Genomic DNA, 20,572 nt, shown 5'->3' with positions numbered 1-20,572 from the left:
CAGACCTTTCTGTCTCTCTCCCTAAGCTGCCCTGGGCTAAAAAAGAAACCATCATGTGCTCTTTGCTGTGCTTGATTAGGGGAAGGCTTGCTTCTCCTCTAATTGTATGGAGAAAGCTTTGAGTTTATCCCCATTGCAGGTTATCCTTGATGATGAAGTTCATAAATTTTACTTATCACTTTATTGCAAACTGCATTTATTTTTATGCCCTAGTGCTTTTTATTAGGAACGGGTATGTTCTGGAGAGGTCTTTCCTTGCATCTGTGAAGATAATCATATGACTTCTGTGGGATGTTCTTTCTTTGGAGTCTGCTGTTCCATTACAACTGTCTAATTGTGCCCATGTTTTTAACTCCTTATCCATCCTCTTCTTTTTAATACCTCTCCATTCTCTTGTAGTGTCCTTATTTTCATTTAGATCTACCTTAACAGTGCAGAAACTCGATAACTCATTTCTGTCCTAAGCTTTTTCAAATATCTGTTTACAACTACTGAGCAATCACCTACTTTGAGCACTCTAATTCAATTCCTCCACATCTTTGTTGCTATAATCATTTTCCTTAGTGATTGGTTTGTCTGTGCTATTTCTTTACCTAATTAGTCTCTAGCAAAAATATAGACCCCTCATTTTGATTTTTAAGGTCCTGCAATATTTTCCATTCTAACCATCCTTGCTTTCCTTCCCCAGCTGGCCTTCTATTTCTTACACTAATGGTTCATCTGTTTCTGTTCCTTCATCATGATTATTGTTCCCACACTATCCCTGTTTCTTCTTTTAAAGTTTTTGTCATGTTAGTGGTGTCTGACCCTTCTTGAACACATTTCGGGCTTTTCTGTCAAGAATTCTGGAGAGGTTTACTGTTTCCTTTTCTAGCCCACTTTAAAGGTGAGGAAACTGAGGCAGAAATGTATGATGAGATGTCTCCCAATCACAAAATTTGTCAGTTTATGAAATTTATGAAACTTATCCATAATTTTGAGTAAGCATGCAACAGTAAACTGATGGGAATACATATATCTTTGTAAATTCCTATTGATTTAGCAAATAAGACATGGCCAAAAGGATACTGAGTTATAAAAATGCATTTTCCAGGGTTTTATGGAATTTTAAATTGTATTTGTGAACAGACTATGTTTATAATTTATTTGTTTAGGGGAAAGACTTCGTGACATTGTGTGCTGTACTGCTTGTGGACAGCAAGTGACCCATTATGAGGATTCAGTGTATAGACATCCTGCACTGAATGTTCTTATTTGTGAGGTATGTAAGTTATGCAGTGGATGATGATTATCTGTAAACTATTCTTCCTTTTGTTTGGGAATAAAGGACAAATTCTCCTGTTCGAGTAAGACATCTTTTTTATTTATAGGAATTCTGTAATGACTCATTTCAAAAGTGAAGATTCTCTCTTTGGAAGTGAGATGCAATAAGTGCTAAACTTTTGATAAACTTCAGTTTTTAATATACATGAGGACAAACATAAAGAGCTCATACTGTTCAGATCAGTCATAGTGGGTTCCAAAGTGTCTTGATCTTATCATAGTGAGGTAATGTTCATCCTCTTTCATTACTAAGAACATGGCTAATTAAAAAAAAAAACACCTCAGTCTTATTCATGTTTCACGGGATATGTAATACTTTGGTCTCAATTGTTCCTACTTCTGGTGAGAGGAAAACATTTCAAATGACCTCTTTGGGCATCAGTATTTATTTATTGAAATAATCAAAGTAGTTTTAATAATAGCTTCTTTTCCTTAGCACTTTAAGATTTATGCAGGGTTGTACACAAGTAAACTTGTCTGATGCAAAATAACCGTGTGAAGCTCTATTATTATAATATATTTTACTAATTAACTCTGAGAATGAATAAGTTGAGAAAGGAGTTCATCTGAGCTCTTTCAGGCTCTATCACCATAGAGAGTGTGTTTGAGGGCAACAAAAGTTATTTTTGATTGTACTAATAATGTTTTCTGTTGTTGCTTGAATGCTGTTTATTTTCCCTTTATCAATTTACGTAAATTTTAACTCTGAGCATGTTTTGAATTTTCTTTAAATCAGCTTATCAATTAAAAAAATGAATTCTTCATAGACATTTTGTTCCTCTGTTCCCCATGATATGCCATTACTTGGTGGCAGTTCTTTACTTTTGCAAAATATTTCATTTTTTCACTGTGACTAAAGTTATCACCCCAGTTTTGTGTTTCAATGTAGTGTATGCTTAGTGGATTTAAGCATTTTGAAATTTGTGCTTTGTGAATGTTAATATTTTAAGAGATTTAATACATTTAGAATCGAATGTTAATTCCTTTTTTAGCTCTGCTACATATATATGAGTGATGACATAAGCCATGATTCTACTAGACCTCATAAGCACTGCAGGTAGGAATATATCTCCCAATATAGAAAGCATTCCTCTTTTGGGGATCTCTTAAATGGATTTAATTATTTATAATTTATTTTATTTATTCTCTCATTGAGTCCTCATTGTGTTGTCAAATGTCAGAGATTATAGCATATATTCAAAATTTGAGGTATACTAGTTTAAAATGTTTAACTACCTACGTTTTCTCATTGAAGAGAAAGATGCATTCAGCTTGTTATGGTTTCATTTTTCATTTAGATTTAGATCTTTTTGAGCTGCCCATGATTTTGTTAACCCGGGTTCCCTTTAGTAAATTTCAGGATATCTATGAACTTAGATGCTGAAGAAATGTATACATCTGTTGTACTTGATGTTTAAAATTAAATCTTTTTAAGAAGTTAAAATAAATGTTTGGGCTAAAGGCACCTTGTACTACAAAGGTGTCCACAAAACACACACAGACAAAAATACAAAGTCTACTTCATACTGAATTTCCAACATAACGGCCACAATTCTATTCTTTGTTGTTGAGTCATTTCATTTGTCTCTGAAATTTTTAATTCTTCATTTTTAATCCACATTGTTTTTTGAATCACGTTGGGAGAGAAGAATCAGAATAAAAAAGAAAAACAACAGGAGAGAAAAACCTAAAAAAAGATGTGATCATAGCATGTGTTGGTTTACATTCCATGTCCATAGTTCTTTTTTCTGGATGCAGATGGCATTGACTGTCCAAAATCTATGGGGAGTACACAGAAGAACTAAGTCTTTCCTAGTTGATCATTGCATATTCATGCTGTTACTGTGTACAATGCATTCCTGGTTCTGGTTGTTTCACTCAGCATCACTTCTTGTAAATCTTGACAGGTCTTTCTAAAATCAGCCTGATCACCATCTTTTTTATATCACAACAATATTGCGTTACTTTCCTACACCACTTTGTTCAGCATTTCCCTAAATGATGAGCATCTACTCAAAATCTGGCCTGAGATTTCTCGAAAAGTACTGGGGTCTGTACCACTATTGGGGCCTCTAGTACACGGTGTGCAAGGGCTCTATCTTATTTGAGGAACCAGGAAACATGTTCAGGAAGGATGACTGTCTGGTGATGCCAGTTTGTTTTCTGTCTCCCCTTTGGGGATCTACTTAATTCAAGTGTGTTGACATTTTTTTCACTCTGACCTTCTTCACTTCCTGTCTTTTCAATAACTAAGTACTTAATTTCTTAATTTCCTCTCAATTTAGCCATTTAGACTTGTTCTCTTCTAGTTTATGCTTTTAAAAATACCCTTTAAGATCTTCCAAGATTTTTTTAAGGGATCTGAGAACAAATCACACTTTTTCGGCCTCCAAATATAGCCACTTTGATACTGTTGTCCTTTTATAAATATACCTCACTCTTTCCTGTTACTACAATAACTTTTATCTTTAGAAAGGAACTTTTTTCCCCCTAGTTTTTTCATTTTTCTTTTTCCTCACATTTCCTTTCTGATTTTTTTGACTTGGATTTTTTTTTTATTGTGACACTTCTCCTCTAGTGTTTTGCTGTTCTAAATTTTGGCGCTGCTTACTGCTGGCTTTCAGGGCTTAGGGTGTGAGATGGGACAGGAGTGGTGGGGGTCTGGTTTCCCTGGTTGCCTCCCTGGGGTGTGGAGGTTATTTAGCTCTTTGGCTGCCCCACAGGTGGGGTGGGGTGAGTTGGAGTGGGAAAGGACCTTGCTGATAGTTTCTATGGTAACAGAAACTTGTTGGTTGCTGGTTTTGGAGGAAGGCTCAGAATTTAGTTACAACTAACTTGTCTAGCTTTCAATGCCCAAATTGATGGTACTGAAGGCAACATCAGGGGAATTTTGGGACTGATGCCCTTTCAAAGAACAAATTTGGTTGCAGTGACCTGCCCTGTGGTCTTGGAAACAGGCATTAAGAACATGAATTAATTAAATTTTACTTCAATTAAAGTTTACAGTTCACCTTAAAGTTTCTGTCCTTGTCCCTTTGCATTGCTCTGAAATCTTTGCTAATTGGCTTCTCAAAATCCCTATCTTCTGTCAAAGTTTAGCTGAATAAGGTGTGTCTCACTGGGGTGAGAGGAACACAAGTGACAATGTTGTAGTATTAGTAACTAGTAGTAGTAGTACTAGTAGTAGTAGTTGTACTAGTTAGTAGTAGTAGATGGTAGTAGCAGTAGGGGGTAGTAGTAGTAGTTACTAGTAGCAATGGAAGCTATGAATAGAAGTAGGTGGTAGTAGCAGTAGGTGGTGGTGGTAGTAATAGTAGCACACAGACCTCACAGCAGGAGGCCAAGCAGAGTTCCAAGTTTAGGTAATTCACCTGTGAGGACCCACCCTCTCCCTGAACAACAATGTTTAGGCAGCTGAGCCATCACCTTCTTCAAAAGAAGACCTCAAGGTAGGACCCTCACCCCCAGAACGAGGCACCAGCCAGATCTTGACCCCTTTGCTGATCACCATAGAGACACCCCTTGCCACTTGGGTACAAGGAGGCCTTGTTTCCATAGCAACCCAGGAGGAGGACCCAGCCCAGCAACAAAATACTGGATGTTTTATTTATTTTACTTTTGATGGAATTGAATGCTGTTTTCTAGGATTTGGCTGCACTATCCTGCTGAAATGATATGATGATCTGGGGAGTTCTTCTTTTTCATTTAGCAGCTTCTGAATTTCCTCCATCCTTGGCCTCAAACCAGTCTTTGAAATCAAACTTTGCACTCAAAACTTAGGTGTTTCTTGGTAGAGGGCAATATATTTTGTGGTATCTAGATTCTATTTCTGCTTCAATATTAGTTCACATTTATTCAGTATTGAAATGTATGTGTGCTTTGTCGCCTCGCGTTACTTGAAGGCAAAGCCTGTTATACATATATGTCTTTTGTTTTGCTAATAATTAACACAAAGTATTCCCTAAATTCATTAAGTGCTTTTGGTTCTCTTCCTACAAAACACATTTTGCCCTTTTAGCTTCAATGAGAGAGTGTAGTTGAAAATTTTTAAATTGAAAACATATTTATTCAATATTTAGTATTTGCAAATATCTTAAAAATGTGGACTGATCTGGAAAAGAAACTTTTACAATAATAGTTATAGTATGATCATGATGTTAATGATGATTGTGATACCTATGATGTGTGTAAGGACTGGATGTCTAAGCTAAGGAAGAACAATCCTGAAACATAGGTGTTGTTATTACAGTTGAGAAACCAAAGCAAATATTCATTAAGTGACTTGCCCAAGGTCAAACAGCCAGTGGTGAGGTCAGGGTAGCAAGAACAGGTTCAGAATAAACATGAGACAAATTCACAATAACTATTCTCTATCAAAAGGAAGGTTTACCTAGGAGAAGTTTACAAAGTAGAGATAAAGCAAGCCCCTGAAGTGGCAAATATGGAATAAAGATGGGAACACATCTAGCTAAAAAGGAAAGGAATTTGGAAGAATCCATGAAAAGATCTTGCCAGGAGGTCTAAGTGCGTCATTGATGGGTATGTTTGATTCACAGAGGACTTGTGTAATGTTCTTAGTTTGGTTTTCTTGGGGGGGGTCTCTGATGCTCTCTGGAGCAGGCTTCTTTTCAGTCCAGTAACCACCACAAGAACAACCAGGTGTGAAAGCTGAATCCTTTATTGTCTCCTTCAAAGGCCTATCTCCTTCACTTGGGGTTCGGCTAGTTTTCTAGAGGCCTTCTGGAGGCTTGGTTTCATTGGAGAAGGGAAGGAGGCACCACTTCTTGTGAGATGAAGTAAATGAATCTGAGTCCAAAGGTTTGTGCTTCAGCCTCCAGCCACCACAAAGGAGGCTGATGGCATGAATCTGTCTCAGCTTTTGCTGCCTGCTATACTCCATTATCATAGGTGTGAGTCTTGTGGATCTGTATTAAGTACTAAGTACATGTACTGAACTAGACTATTAAGTCAGCTGCACTGACTTAACACCTTGTAAGAATCCTTGTTTCAGACTTCTGGCCCATATCCGAGTTCAACATATTCACCAGAGTTAGAGTAAGGAGGACGGCACCATTAGAGAGAAGACACTATGAGCAGGGAGAAAGAAGAACCTTCTGGTGCCCTTAGTCAGGAAGAAAACGTGGCAAAGACCTTTGTCCTAAGCAGATCTTTGATAGGGGAAATATAACCTTGGGGATATCTCAGGGATAAAGGCAAGAACTCAGGGGGGTGAGGATCAAGGAGGAGAGGAAGTGTGAGGGAGCTCAAAAGTGGGGGGAATCAAGGAACTAGATGGAATACCCCTGGCAGACCAGGGCCAGGACCCGTCTAAAGATATGATAATCAGCATCTCTAAAGGTTGTTTAAAGATACACAAGATTTTAGGGATGAACAAAGGAGTTTCTTGCTCACAACCATTCTATAAACAGAATTCTCTTAATGGAATTCTTATATCTGATAAGGGTCAGATGAGCTTCCTCCTGAGCTTACAACAACCTGTGAGGTTCGTCAAAACTAGCCAGGCCAGCACTTGTTCAGGGATGCATAGCTAGTCAGTGACTGAATTTGAACTCAGAATTTGCTGGACTAAAGTCAAAGCTCTGTATTCTTTGCCACAAAGGTGCTCACAAATGTCTGCCTCATAATTAACAAACTGACTTTCATTTTATATTGAGAAATATCACATTGTCTTCATTAATTTACACTTACCTGTTGCAATTTTCAATGCATTGTGTTCTTCATTTAAGTTTTTTAAAGTTTTTTTTAAGTGAAATTCCCAGTTTTGCTTTCTAAATTTTTTTTTGCATAAATGCATTTTTAATACCAAGATGTTAACTTTTTTCATAATTTTCTTGCATCACTTTCATTATTTTTCCTAATTTTTCTTCTACCTCTTTACTTCCCTTTTGGGACGTTTTTTCAAGTATTTTTCAGGGATTCTTTGTGGAGTGTGAGACTAATTCCCATGTTTCTTAATGACTTTGAATGTGGAAGTTTTGACTGTGTTGATAGTTTCTGATTTTCTGTTTTGATCTTCTTGTCACCAGAGTAATTTCTTATGGTCATGTTCCTTTTTGTTGTTTACTGATTGGTCTTTCCAGCCTATCTTTCAGTTGTACCTTTGTAATAAAATTGGGTCCTGAATGAAGAGAGCATTGCCCCAAGCTTCCAGTTTTTGTTCTGTGGGTTCAGAGCTGTTTCTGGGCATCTGTAAGTTTTCTGCTTTTCTAAGGTGTTATGATCTAAGGATAGCTGTAATCGCTGGTTTTCTGGTCTAAACTTTTAAAAATCTGTGAGTGATCATAAGCTCTTTTCTGAACTGGATCTGAGAACGACCCCCTTGGGTGCTAGTTTTTGTTCTTGCCTTAGGATGGTAATGTGGGTCTCCTTTTAGCCAATGCAACAGACTCCTGGACCCAGTGCCAGCTCAGGATCCACTTTCTGAGGAGTTGCTCAGTCCTTCCTGAGAGCCCTGCAAGTGTCAGCTGCTGCTGATTCTGTAGCCTTTCAAGGTCATGTGTGGGAGGAATGGCTACATCAATTTGGTTTTATTCCTTCCATTTGTTTCTTCTTTACATTCCACAATTAATTTGGGGCCGTATTGTAAAATTGTAAAGATGTTTCATTAAGAGAGATTGGATCAGTTCCTGCTTTTGTTTTTATAATTATGTGGATAATTTAAAAGAATACATGTTGACATATATTTTCATATTAAGGTATATTAAATTTTCTGTAATTAGTAAATTTTTATTCCTGATTAACTTTTTAAAAAGTCTTTAAATAGTTGATTAAGAATGATGCTTCAAAGTTTTGTTTGTTTTTTACATTTCAGATGGTGTGCAGAAGGTGGAGATTTAATTTTTTGTGATTTCTGCCATAATGCTTTTTGTACAAAATGCATTCAGCGCAATCTAGGGGAAAAGGAGCTGTCAAAAGCGATGGATGAAAACACTGAGTGGCGTTGTTACATTTGTCAGCCAGAGCCTTTGTTGGATTTGGTTGCCATGTGTGACTGTGTATTTGACAATTTATCACACTTAGATCCGCAGTCTGAAAAGAAAAAGTTAGTAAGTGAAAAGAGTGATAACACATGTGCCCAGTCAGAGAAATTAAATCCTGGAAGTTGTGCTGAAGAGACACCTCAGGTGTATCTTCCTTCCTCTGACACTGCACCGTGCCCTTTCCCCACATTACTGATTCCAGAAGCCTTGATTGAGAAAACAAAAGCATTGGTTGAGTATGTGAGAGAAACAAGCACTAATTTGCTGAAACATTTGAAACAAACATCCCCTTATTCAGAAGTGAGCCCAAGTGAGAGGCACTCTCAGTGTGAAATTGTGAAATCTATGATAACAGAGGTACATAATGCTCAGGAGGCCTGGGAAGATTTAAGTAAATTGGTTGTTAAAGAGATGGAGGAAAATAAGAAAGAAAGAGAAAAGGAGAATGTTTAAATAATACTAAAACACTTAAGATTTCTTTGTTAGGATTGGGTAAGAGATTGTTCCTTGTTCATAGCTACACTGTGAGGGCACCAGCTCTGTCCAACCAGATTTGTTATGTTTGGGTAGGTAACCCTCTGTTTGTTTTCTGTAAGCCGCCTCTTGTTACTGCCAGTCTGCCCTGGTCAGGGGAGATGCCCAGGGCTCTTGAGACGTGATCAAATAAAGGCTTGTGTTTTCTCCTTTGAAATGCCTCTCTTTTTCATGGAGTTGGTGGACTTCTGACCCACCCAGTTTTAGTGGCTCCTCTGGGATAAGTGGGCAGAGCAGGGAAATCTGAGAATCTCTGAAGGTTGTGCATACCTTTGGACAATCTCGGGTAAGGTAGGCATGGGGAACGTCCCTGGGATTGCATTATGGTAGGCATTCTTCTAGGGTGGAAGCAGCAGCCACATGTGCATGGAAAAGCTAAAGGGTCCTGTTGCTCCAGTGAAGTTCCTGAGAGAAAGGGACAGGATATCTGGGCTGGGGCAGATGCTGTGACTCCATCATTCCCGTCCCAAAGAACGGAAACCCCAATTCATTTGGGGCTGGAGATGCAGGGCTCATCTTCCACAATGGCTTCTGACTGATCAGGGTGGAGATGGAGGTGACTTGTGCCCAATTAGCATCCAAAGGTGAGATGTCCCTTGCAGAGGCTGAGGTATGCAGTGATATCCCTCCTGCAAGGCCATGTGAAAAATGACTGAGGCAAGTCTGGAAGACAGAAATCTTAGTACATTAAACCTGGGGACGTTGGGGTTACAGTACTATCACCCCCTGCGGATCAAAACCATATCGTTGTGTAATGAGAATGTGCTCAGGTTTCACAGTCCCATTAGACACGGTGAGATTGACAGAATCCTTGGCAGCAGTGAAACAGCAGGTGGTGTTGATGAAGGGGCTCCAGAGGAGAGTCACCAGCCCTGTGAGTGAGGTGGTCTGTGCAGGGTGAGTGGTTACCATGGGCAACATCTTGTAAGAAAACTGAGTATCCTAAAAGTCTCTTCTCCAAACCCCACTGAAATCATTTCTGATTGACCTCCAATAAATAATAGAATAGCAGCTAGGTCCCATAAGGGGAATAGAACATGATCCATCTATATGTTTTGAAAACAAAAAGCTTTAAAAATAAAAATTAAAACTAAGAAGTGCAATGCAGGAAGTTATTCCTGATAACTCCACAGACATTCCCAAGACAGCTAATGAAATACCAGGTCACCAAACGCACGGATGGCCTCTAGAAAACAAACACCAAGGGTGCAATTCCCAAGGCACATCGTGTTTAAATTTAATAATTCAACTGAGGAACAAGCAATGGTGTTGCTCATGCCAATTGGTGATACTGATGGGAGCACAAATGGGATGGTAAATGGGAAGGGATAAAAGGGAGTGTGAGATGCCTGTGGGTCAAACAGCATTGGCAAGGAGGGCAAGTTAAGCCTTGTAGTCTCAAGAACTGAAGAGTCTTCAGGGGGTGGGAGAGGAGGTGGAGGGAGGAAAGAATTAGAAGGGGAACAAGGGAGGCCTTGTTTGGGTAGTGGGAGGAGGAATCTACTTGAGGGTGCAAAAGGGGGAAAAAGCAGATAAGGTGAAAAAAGAGGCAAAAAAGGAACTAAGAAGCAAACAACTAAATGTTAAGAATCTTCCAAGGTGCATTACTATTCAATATTGTATTAGAAACGCTAGCCTCGGCAATAAGAGTGGAGAAAGAGATTAAAGGAATAAGAGTATGTAATGAGGAAATGAAACTGTCACTCTTAGCAGATGATATGATAGTATACTTAGAAATGCCCAGCGATTCTAATAAAAAGTTATTAGAAATAATTCACAACTTTGGCAAAGTGGCAGGATACAAAATAAATCCACATAAATCCTCAGCATTTTTATACATCACCAACAAAATGCAACAGCAAGAGATACAAAGAGAAATTCCATTCCAAACAAATGTTGAGAGTATAAAGTATTTGGGAATCCATCTACCAGAGAATAGTCAGGAATTATATGAGAAAAATTACGAAACACTTGCCACAAAAATAAAGTCAGATTTAAATAATTGGAAAGACGTTCAGTGCTCTTGGATAGGCCGAGCGAATATAATAAAGATGACAATACTCCCCAAACTAATCTATTTATTTAGTGCTATACCAATCAGACTCCCAAGAACCTATTTCAATGACCTAGAAAAAATAACAACAAAATTCATATGGAAGAATAAAAGGTCGAGAATTGCAAGGGAACTAATGAAAAAAAAGTGAGATGAATGTGGTCTAAGTGTACCTGATCTAAAGCTATATTATATAGCAGCAGTCACCAAAACCATTTGGTATTGGCTAAGAAATAGAATGGTAGATCAGTGGAACAGATTAGATACAAAGGACAAAAAAGGGTACATCTATAGCAATCTAGTCTTTGACAAACCCAAAGATACCAACATTAGGGATAAAAATTCATTATTTGAAAAAAACTGTTGGGAAAACTGGAAATTAGTATGGCAGAAATTAGATATGGATCCACACTTAACACCATATACCAAGATAAGATCAAAATGGGTCCATGATTTAGGCATAAAGAATGAGATAATAAATAGATTAGAGGAACAGAGGATAGTCTACCTCTCTGACCTGTGGAGGAGGAAGGAATTTATGACCATAGGAGAACTAGAGATCATTATTGATCACAAAAGAGAAGATTTTGATTACATCAAACTAAAAAGTTTCTGTACAAACAATACTAATGCAAACAAGATTAGAAGGGAAGTAACAAATTGGGAAAATATTTTTTTAGTTAAAGGTTCTGACAAAGGTCTCATTTCCACAATATACAGAGAATTGACTTTAATTTATAAGAAATCAAACCATTCTCCAATTGATAAATGGTCAAAGGATATGAACAATTTTCAGATGATGAAATTGAAACTATTTCCCCTCATATGAAAGAGTGTTCCAAATCACTACTGATCAGAGAAATGCAAATTAAGACATCTCTGAGATATCATTACACACCTGTCAGATTGGCTAAGATGACAGGAACAAATAATGATGAATGTTGGAGGGGATGTGGGGAAACTGGGACACTGATGCATTGTTGGTGGAGTTGTGAAAGAATCCAGCCATTCTGGAGAGCAATCTGGAATTATGCCCAAAAAGTTATCAAACTGTGCATAACCTTTGATCCAGCAGTGCTACTCCTGGGCTTATATCCCAAGGAAATACTAAAGAGGGGAAAGGGGCCTGTATGTGCCAAAATGTTTGTGGCAGCCCTTTTCATGGTGGCTAGAAACTGGAAAATGAATGGATGTCCATCAATTGGAGAATGGTTGGGTAAATTATGGTATATGAATGTTAAGGAAGATTATTGCTCTGTAAGAAATGACCAACAGGATGAATTCAGAAAGGCTTGGAGAGACTTATATTAACTGATGCTGAGTGAAATGAGCAGAACCAGAAGATCTCTGTACACTTCAATGCTGTATGAAGAGGTATTCTGATGGAAGTGGATATCTTCAACATAAAGAAGATCCAACTCACTTCCAGTGGATCAATGATGGACAGAAATAACTACACCCAGAGAAGGAAGACTGGGAAGTGAATGTAAATTGTTAGCACTAATGTCTGTCTGCCCAGGTTACTTATACCTTCGGAAGCTAATACTTAATGTGCAACAAGAAAATGGTATTTACACACATATTGTATCTGGGTTATATTGTAACACAGGTAAAATGTATGGGATTGCCTGTCACCTAGGGGAGGGAGTAGAGGGAGGGAGGGGAAAATCTGGTAAAATGAATACAATGGATAATGTTATAAAAAATTTACTCATGCATATATACTGTCAAAAAATTATAATTATAAAATTAATAAAAAAGAATCTTACAAGGTGCTAAGTCACTGGAATTGATAGAGACATTAGTTGTCTAATTTAGCACTGTACTGTGATCAACTCTTAAGAGTTCTCTCGTTCAGTAATGTACTTACTAGAATTGCACAAGATTCACACCTTTAGGAGAGCATCTATAAGGAGAAGCCCACTAACCCACAAGCCCACTCAGGGGCAGAGTCACATTCATTCCGTTTTGCACCTTTTTGCTGGCTGGAGGCTTTGGATTCTGATGCAGCTAGAGGCTGAAGCTGGAAGAGACAAAGGACTAGAGGCCAGTGCTCTCGGAACCAAGGAGAGAGAGAGGGCTCTAAGAAAACTAACCAGGCTATTTTGAAGGAGACAATAAAAGATCTTCTCTTTAACTCTTGGCTGCATTCGAGGTGATTATTACACTGAAATAAAACCAAGGCTACCTCCAGTAGCCCCCCAAGAAATCTGCTCCCAGAGAACATTATATTTTAGAAAAGAACATTGCACCTAAAGAATAAGGGATTAACAGGAGGAGGTGATAAGCACTGAAGATGTTGTTGGGAATAGGGCCATTATGATAGAATGGAAGGCAGCCCAGGACTGGGCCCAGGGGGACACTAGGAACGACCCGGATGGGGCTCCAACTAAGGACACTGAGAAGCCGTGGCCAAGGGGAGCGGGTACTCAGCTGGGGCTGTCTTTTAGCTTTGCTTATGTTTCCACGGCTTAGCTCAGATCCTGGCACATAATAGGCACTTCATAAATGTTTAGTGATTAAAAGGAGAAGTTGTAAGGAGGAATTTCAGAAAAACTTAGAGAAAAGTATCAAGAGAAGGTCTAATAGCAATGCCAAAGGCTGCAAAGTAATGAGGAAAGGTGAGGATGGAGGAAAAGCACATGGGAACTGCCATCAAAGAGATGATGAGCAACGTGAGAAAAGTTTCAGTGGAATGAGGAGAGCAGAACATAGACTGTAGAGAACTGAGAAGAGGGAACAAGTAGAGGTGACGGATAAATGGGAGGATAGTCACAGGGGAAGGAGAGACCAAGACAGATGTTTTTAAGGATGGTGCAGACAGGTTTATAGGCAGGGGAAAGTAGCCAATACCCAGGGAGATACTGAACTGAGAGAACTGAGGTGATAGAGGAAGTGGTCTGCTGAGGAAATGGGGTGGAAGGGACCATCATGCAGGTAGAGAGGAATTTGGATCAGTAAGCCCTAAGCTCCACTTTATGTGTGAAAAAGGCATGGAGGAGGAGACGGCGGCAGAGGGATCTGAGAGAAGTGCAAGGAAGAGGAGGGAACAAGAGGGAGCTCTCAGAATGACCTACATATGTTCAGGAAACTATGAGACAAAATCTTCAACTGACACCATGGGGGTGAGTGGGAAGGAGCTATGGGAGATTTCAGGAGAGAAGAACATTTTCTTTTTTTTAATTAAAGCTTTTATATTTTCAAAACATCTGCATGTATAATTTTTCAGCATTGACCCTTGCCAAAACTTTGTGTTCCAGAATTTCCCCCCACCTCCTCCCATAGATGGCAAGTAATCCAGTATATGGCAAATATATGCAATTCTTCTAAACATATTTCTACATTTATTGTGCTGTAAAAGAAAAATCAGGTCAAAAAGGAAAAAAATGAGAAAGAAAACACAATGCAAGCAAACAACAGCAAAAAGAGTGAAAATGCTATGTGGTGCTCCACAGTCCCCGTAGTCCTCTCTCTAGTTGTAGATGGCTCTCTTCATCACGACATCACTGGAACTGGCTCAGATCATCTCATTATTGGAAAAAGTCATGTCCATCAGAATCGTACCCTTTTGTTGCCTTGTATGAACATCTCTTGGTTCTGCTCATTTCCCTCAGCATCAGTGCACGTGCGTGTCCCCAGGCCTCTCTGAAATCATCCTGCTGATCATTTCCTGTAGAACACTAATGTTCCAGAACATTCATATACCATAAGTTATTCGGCCATCCTCCAACTGATGGGCATCCACTCCGTTTGCAGTTTCTTGCCACATTTTGGCCCTGTGGGTCCCTTTCCATACTCCCTTGAGAGTAGAGCATCTTTTCTTGTGTCAAGAATTGGTTTCAATTTCCTCGAGATGAAATTTTTCTGAGGAGCCATTGTGGTTAGTAGGAGAGTGAGATCATTGGAGAACTAAATAAAGAGAGTCTTGGGGCTGCAGGAGGAGCTTGGTCAGTGTTTGTGGCCAAATATTGCTTTGTGAGTAGACAAGGGGCATGGATCAAACGCGTTTTGTGGAATAATGCTGGTAGACGTTGGTCCTGCCACACATGGGGTGGAACTGAAATGTAAAAATAGCATGGCTCATTTCATATGAACCCTTTACCAATTCCCTGTCAATCCTTTTGAGGTTGGGGAAAAGATGAAACGGCATTTGGGCCACACCCCATTGTTTTCCTGATGTAGCTCAGCAGCTGTGGGAAGAATGAGGAGTTCTGGAAAATGAGCTTCTTTTCTGTAGCGCATCTGTCTGTTTTCTTTGCTGATGATACAGGATGCATTGATGCCTGTGGGGATGACAGATGAGCAGTGTGAGTCTAAGTGTATCTGACTGTAGCCGAGTCATTTTTCCATTGTGTCTGACTGTGTGTGAGCCCATTTGGCCTTTCTCGGGGGAGGCGGCAGAGATACTACAGCCCTTTTCCATTTCCTTCTCCAAGTTATTTTACACATGAAGAACTGAGGTAAAATGTGTTAAGTGACTTGCCCAGGATCCCACAGCTAAGAAGTGTCTGAGCCCAGATTTGACTTCTTGAAGAAGAGTATTCCTGACTCTAGGCCCAGCGCTCTGTCCACTGAGCCACCCAGCTGCCCGTGGCTGTGCTGTCTTGTCCCCGGGGGGGCCCTCTGGTGCGGAGGTGAGGGTTCCTAGAGCAGGTGCATTGCAGAGAACACACCTGGAGGAGCTTTCCAGGGTCTCTGGTGCTGCAGTGCTAGAGAAAGCCTGGGGTGCAGCAGGAATTCTGCCAAAGACATGAATTCAGGGCAACAAGTGACTGTTGAACGTTCATGAGGTGAAACTGGAAATGACATGTGAAAAAGAAACTTTCCCCTCATTCTTCTCGTCTCACAACAACTAGAGAGACGAGGGCACGCCAGGGACAGGGGAGAATAAGAGTCAACCGAACCCAACGGCCAAACTGCTCAGTTTCGAGTGGGGAAATCGGGGCTGACAGCCTACCGTACATGCCGTGGACACTAGCCTGCTGTGCGACCTCAGACAACTCCCACCACCACTCCGGGGTCTCTGGTGGCTTGAAGTAAACACTGGGTGAAGAGACAACCGAGGCAGCAGATGGAGCACACACATGAGAGACTTGAAGGGGAGGCTGTGTTTGGGAGGAGACCATGGTTCAGTGACAAGATTGGTGCCTATGGAATTAGAGGAGCTAGCTTGGAGATCCGGCTCTACGTCTGACACAAAGATACATCTCAAGTCTTCCTCAGTCTCTCATTTTCTGTACGCTGCAAGGCCAATTTTTCTTTTACACCAGGCCTGGGCACTTCCGATGGGACCTTGGGAAAGTTCTGCCCCAAGCTGGCTAGTTCTTTGACAGATCTCCTTCCTAGCTCAGACCACCTTTTTCTTGTACATATTTCCTCCAAGTTTGGTCAGTGGCCTACAATGAAACTTTGCTTGGCGCGTGGCCTCTGGGCTCCTTGTCTGTTTTTTGGACTCACCAGCTTGGTGACCCTCCGATGTGGCTGCCTCTCTGTTATCCAAGAACAAGAGCATGGTTACTGGTCTCTCCAGATTCTTGGGGCAAGGGTGACCAGGGAGACAGACTTTGGGCTGACTAGACCCTCCATCAGCACTTTTTGTATTTATCGAGGGGGCTGAGTTACCGAAGTTCTCCATATTCCAAGTAAGTTTCTGAGAGTACAAGGTGCAGGCAGAGAATGTCAGTGGAGGGATTTTCCCACTTTGGGAGGTCCCCCAACCCCCCACATGTTCATTTTATCCCTGCAGCGCTCTGATCAAGGTGCTTTCTTCTCAGTCCCCAGGAGCTCCTGGCTAGATGTCTGTACCCCCTGAGGGGTTCTGGGTCCCTACAGGATGCTAGAGTTGGGTAGGGCAGCATCCTGGAGCCAGGGAAGACGCCCAAGCTTGTGCCTCATCTCTCCTTCACTGGGGGAGGCAAAGGTGGCCAGCAGCAATTGTCTCATTTCCTCCAGACCAGGCTTGGTCATGGGCAGAGAGGATTGCTGCCCAGATCCTTGATTGCTTTCTAAATAGTTTTATCATGTTTTCTGTTTACATTACCAGAATATAGGATATCTCCCTCCTTCTCCCCGTCCTTGAGAGCCTTGTTTTGTGACAAATTGTATTCTTTTGTTTTAGGGAAGAAAAGAAAACAAGCACAATACCCTTTGATCCAGCAGTGTCTCTACTGGGTCTGTATCTCAGACAGATCATAAAAATGGGAAAAGCATCTACATGAGCAAAAATGTTTGTGGCAGCCCTTTTGTAGTGGCAAGGGACTGGTACCTGAGGGGATGCCCAACAATTGGATCAATAAATTATAATATAATAATAAATAAATGAATAATATAAAATTAATATATATATACCATATAACAATATAGTAACATAATCAATAATAATAAGTGAATAAATAAATTATGGCTTATGGTGGTCTGAGCTAGGAAGGATATCTGTCAAAGAACATTATAGTTCAATAAGAACTGATGAGCAGATACATTTCAGAGAGGCCTGGAGAGACTTACATGAACTGATGCTGAGTGAAGTTAATAGAACCCAGAGAACCTTGTGCACAGGAACTACAAGATTATGTGCTGATCAACTGGGATCGACCTGGCTCTTTTCAATAATGTGATTCAAGGCAATTCCAACAGACTTGTGATGGGAAGAGCCATCTGCAGCTACATACAGGACTATGGAGACTGTGGATCACAGCACAGTATTTTCACCTTTTTATTGTTATTTATTGGCCTGTTTTCTTTTCTTTCTCATGTTTTTCCCTTTTGATGTGATTTTTCTTTTTAACTTTTTCCATCATGTTTATTTAGAAAAAAATTTAAGACCAAAAATCAAAATATAAGCATGTTATATTCACTAGAGATATATTGCCATACTTATAACAGTTTAAACTTTATTATGGGTCTTTAATCAGTATAAAATTATTTTTATTACCCTAATTTTAAACTATGCCTAATTTAGAAAGTGATTCCTAAGTTAAAATTCTTAAAATTAACCTACTAGTTTCTGAGATTTTTAAAGCAAAATAAAAGGTAAAGAACTAAAATAAATGCATATTCATTTTCTCATCTGTCTTTGATTTCTAGTCCATGCTGAATATTTCAATTCTACAGCTTACCTACTTATGAGTTTGGGATCTTTGGGCTATAAGGAAGGAATGAGGGATAGGAGGAAAGGGAAAAATCTTACAGATGCAAATAGCATTCTCTTGCCTTTAGTAACTTTTCATAAATTAATTTCTTGCCTTCAGGAATATTTAAACTAGAGTAACTTATTAGTACAATAAGCAAATGCATCATATATGACAAGAAAGAGTTTAAGTCATAAGGCTTAAGTCAATATTTGCAAGAAAAGGAGGAGATAGGAGACATATTTTAAACAAATGTAGAAAGAAGACTGGCTCTGGAAGAAGTGCAACAGCATATTATAGGAATTCAAACCCATAGATATGCCACTGAAATATTAATTTTTTCATCATCTGGAAAACTAGAAAAGAAAGTAATAATAGATTTGGTTTTAAAGTCATTCAGGTTTGTCTACTTTATTATGAGTAGCATATGGACTCAACTTCTTGGGAGCCTACTTCATGGCTTACACTTTAAGGCAGAGGAACTTTCTTCCTCAAGTTCTTTGAGGAATAGGGCCTTGGCTTCTTAAATTTGTCACTGGCTTGAGTCTTCTCCAGCTTTGTGGAAATTTGTTAGTCTGCTCTGGGATCTTCACAACCTTGGAGGCCTTTCTCTTTTTACTTGTGGTGTTTCAGCACTGAAGCTCTGTGCTGTAGAATCCTTTATCCCCACTTACTCTGCAAAGTTTGGAGTATTTTCTTTCAGTTCCAACCAGGCTCTCTTGTAACCGGTCCTTGCTGTTGTGTTTCTCTTGCTCTTGATTCCTTGTATCCAGTCTCTATCATTGACCCATATGCTGGCTGCTTCTCCATAACAGTGGTCTCTTTCTTGCCTCCCTCCTGCCCTTTTACACACTCATGGGTAAATTGCATTATATAAAGTATCTGCAGAATGATTTACCCACCACCCAATTGCAGCCTGACTCTTGTCTTTTCGGTGAAATGTTCTGTCCTGAAGTTCTGCTAGACTACTTGCCAGTTTTCCTAATAGTTTTTATTGAATAGTGAATTCTCCCATAGAGAAGATCATTTGTTTTCTCAGACAGGTAGATACTGTGCTCTTTTGATCCTGAGTATTTTGTACTTGATTGGTTCCAATAACCAATCTTTCTTTCCCAAGCATAAATTGCTTAATGATTTTGGCTTTGTAAAGTCGTTTTAGAATCTGGTGCTGCTAGGGCCTCTTTCTTGCCATTTCCTTCCTTAATTTCCTTGGTATTTTCAGTTTTTGTTCCTCCAGATGAATTTTGTTATTTTTTTTAACTTTTTCAAAATATGTGTAGGTATTTTTATTTGTATTGCACTGTGTTAGTAAAATACTTTAGGTAGTATTATCATTTTTATGATTTGCATTTTGCCTAATAGTGAGTAATTCATATTTCTCGAGTTATTTAGATTTGCTTTTATTTGTGTAGAAAGTGAAGTTTATTAATTCAGTATCTGTCTATATTTTGGCAAGTAAACTTCCATTTATTTTACAGTACCTGTAGTTACTTTCAATGCAATTTATCTTCCTTTCTCTCTCTGGTGGATTTTATTGGTAATTTACAGAATATTGATAACTTGCTTGGGTTACTTATACCCTTGTGTCTTTCTGTAGTTGTTGTGTTTCATTTATACTTTTAGTTCTTTAGAGTTCTCTAAGTAAACAACGATATCATCAGTCATAATACCAGAGCAACTGAGGTAACAGAGAGATTAGGTTTTTAATACTTTAACAGTGGAAAATTTGGACTAGCAGAAGCCAGCTAGCCAATAGGACTCTTGTTTCAAAGCATCCAGCTTCGAGCAACTAATTGCAGAGACTTTTGTAGAGCTCCAGCTATCAGGAAAACAAAGGCAAGGCACTACTGAATGATGAGACTATGTAAAAACCAAGTGCTATGTAATGGATTTGAAGAGGGAACCCCAAAACTGGAAATCCTTAAAGGAGAAAACCTCCTTATACTCTGCCTCAGTGAGGGGACTCCACCCCAAGCACAACCAGTTTCATCTTTCTTATCTGGGTGGGGTCGGCTCAGTGCTGACTCCCACTGGGTGAGTGGAGAGCCATAATTTCAGAAAAGGATAATAATTCAGTTCTGACAGGATAGGAATCAGAAGATGTCCAGTCTAGTGTAAAAGATACCCAAGTATATGAAATAAGCCATCTAGAGATTTATGACTCTTTGGAAAATGAGAGTGGCCAGAGTGTCAATGCCCCAAGTTTCTCAGTCCCAGTGGGACAGGGTAGGGAGGGTGGGCACAACAATTCCACTCAAAGCATAATAATTCAGGGAAACTGAGGCAGAACAATTCAGAGGAACTGAGGAAGGGAAATTGAGGTATTACACTGAAAAGAGTGATTTGTTTTCTATTGTATATTTCTTTGCTGATTTTTTTCCATTTCTTTCACATGAAGTTTATAGTTTAAATTTCTAGTACAATATTCCATTGTACTGATGATCACCAATACCTATTATATGTAATGAAGAAAATTCTTTTCAGCTGTATGTTTTCTGGAAAATTATTTAATAGCATGGTTAGCAAATTACCAT

The 20,572-nt window shown here is 39.4% G+C and overlaps 2 long non-coding RNA genes across 9 annotated transcripts in view; one reads left to right on the top strand and one right to left on the bottom strand.

The window, feature by feature from the left end:
- LOC141548957 (uncharacterized) overlaps nt 1-20,572 on the bottom strand; it is a 1,406,018-nt gene that overhangs the window by 217,698 nt on the left and 1,167,748 nt on the right. The window lies entirely within an intron of this gene.
- LOC141548432 (uncharacterized) lies at nt 410-8,983 on the top strand. The gene is made up of 3 exons (XR_012483943.1): nt 410-1,261; nt 2,316-2,380; nt 8,156-8,983. It is a non-coding gene; the product is annotated as an uncharacterized LOC141548432 (long non-coding RNA).

This window comes from Sminthopsis crassicaudata, chromosome X (genome assembly GCF_048593235.1).
Source record: "Sminthopsis crassicaudata isolate SCR6 chromosome X, ASM4859323v1, whole genome shotgun sequence".
NCBI lineage: Eukaryota > Metazoa > Chordata > Mammalia > Dasyuromorphia > Dasyuridae > Sminthopsis > Sminthopsis crassicaudata.
The sequence above is the reverse complement of the archived record's forward strand: the minus strand, read 5'-3'. Positions and strand labels throughout refer to the sequence as shown.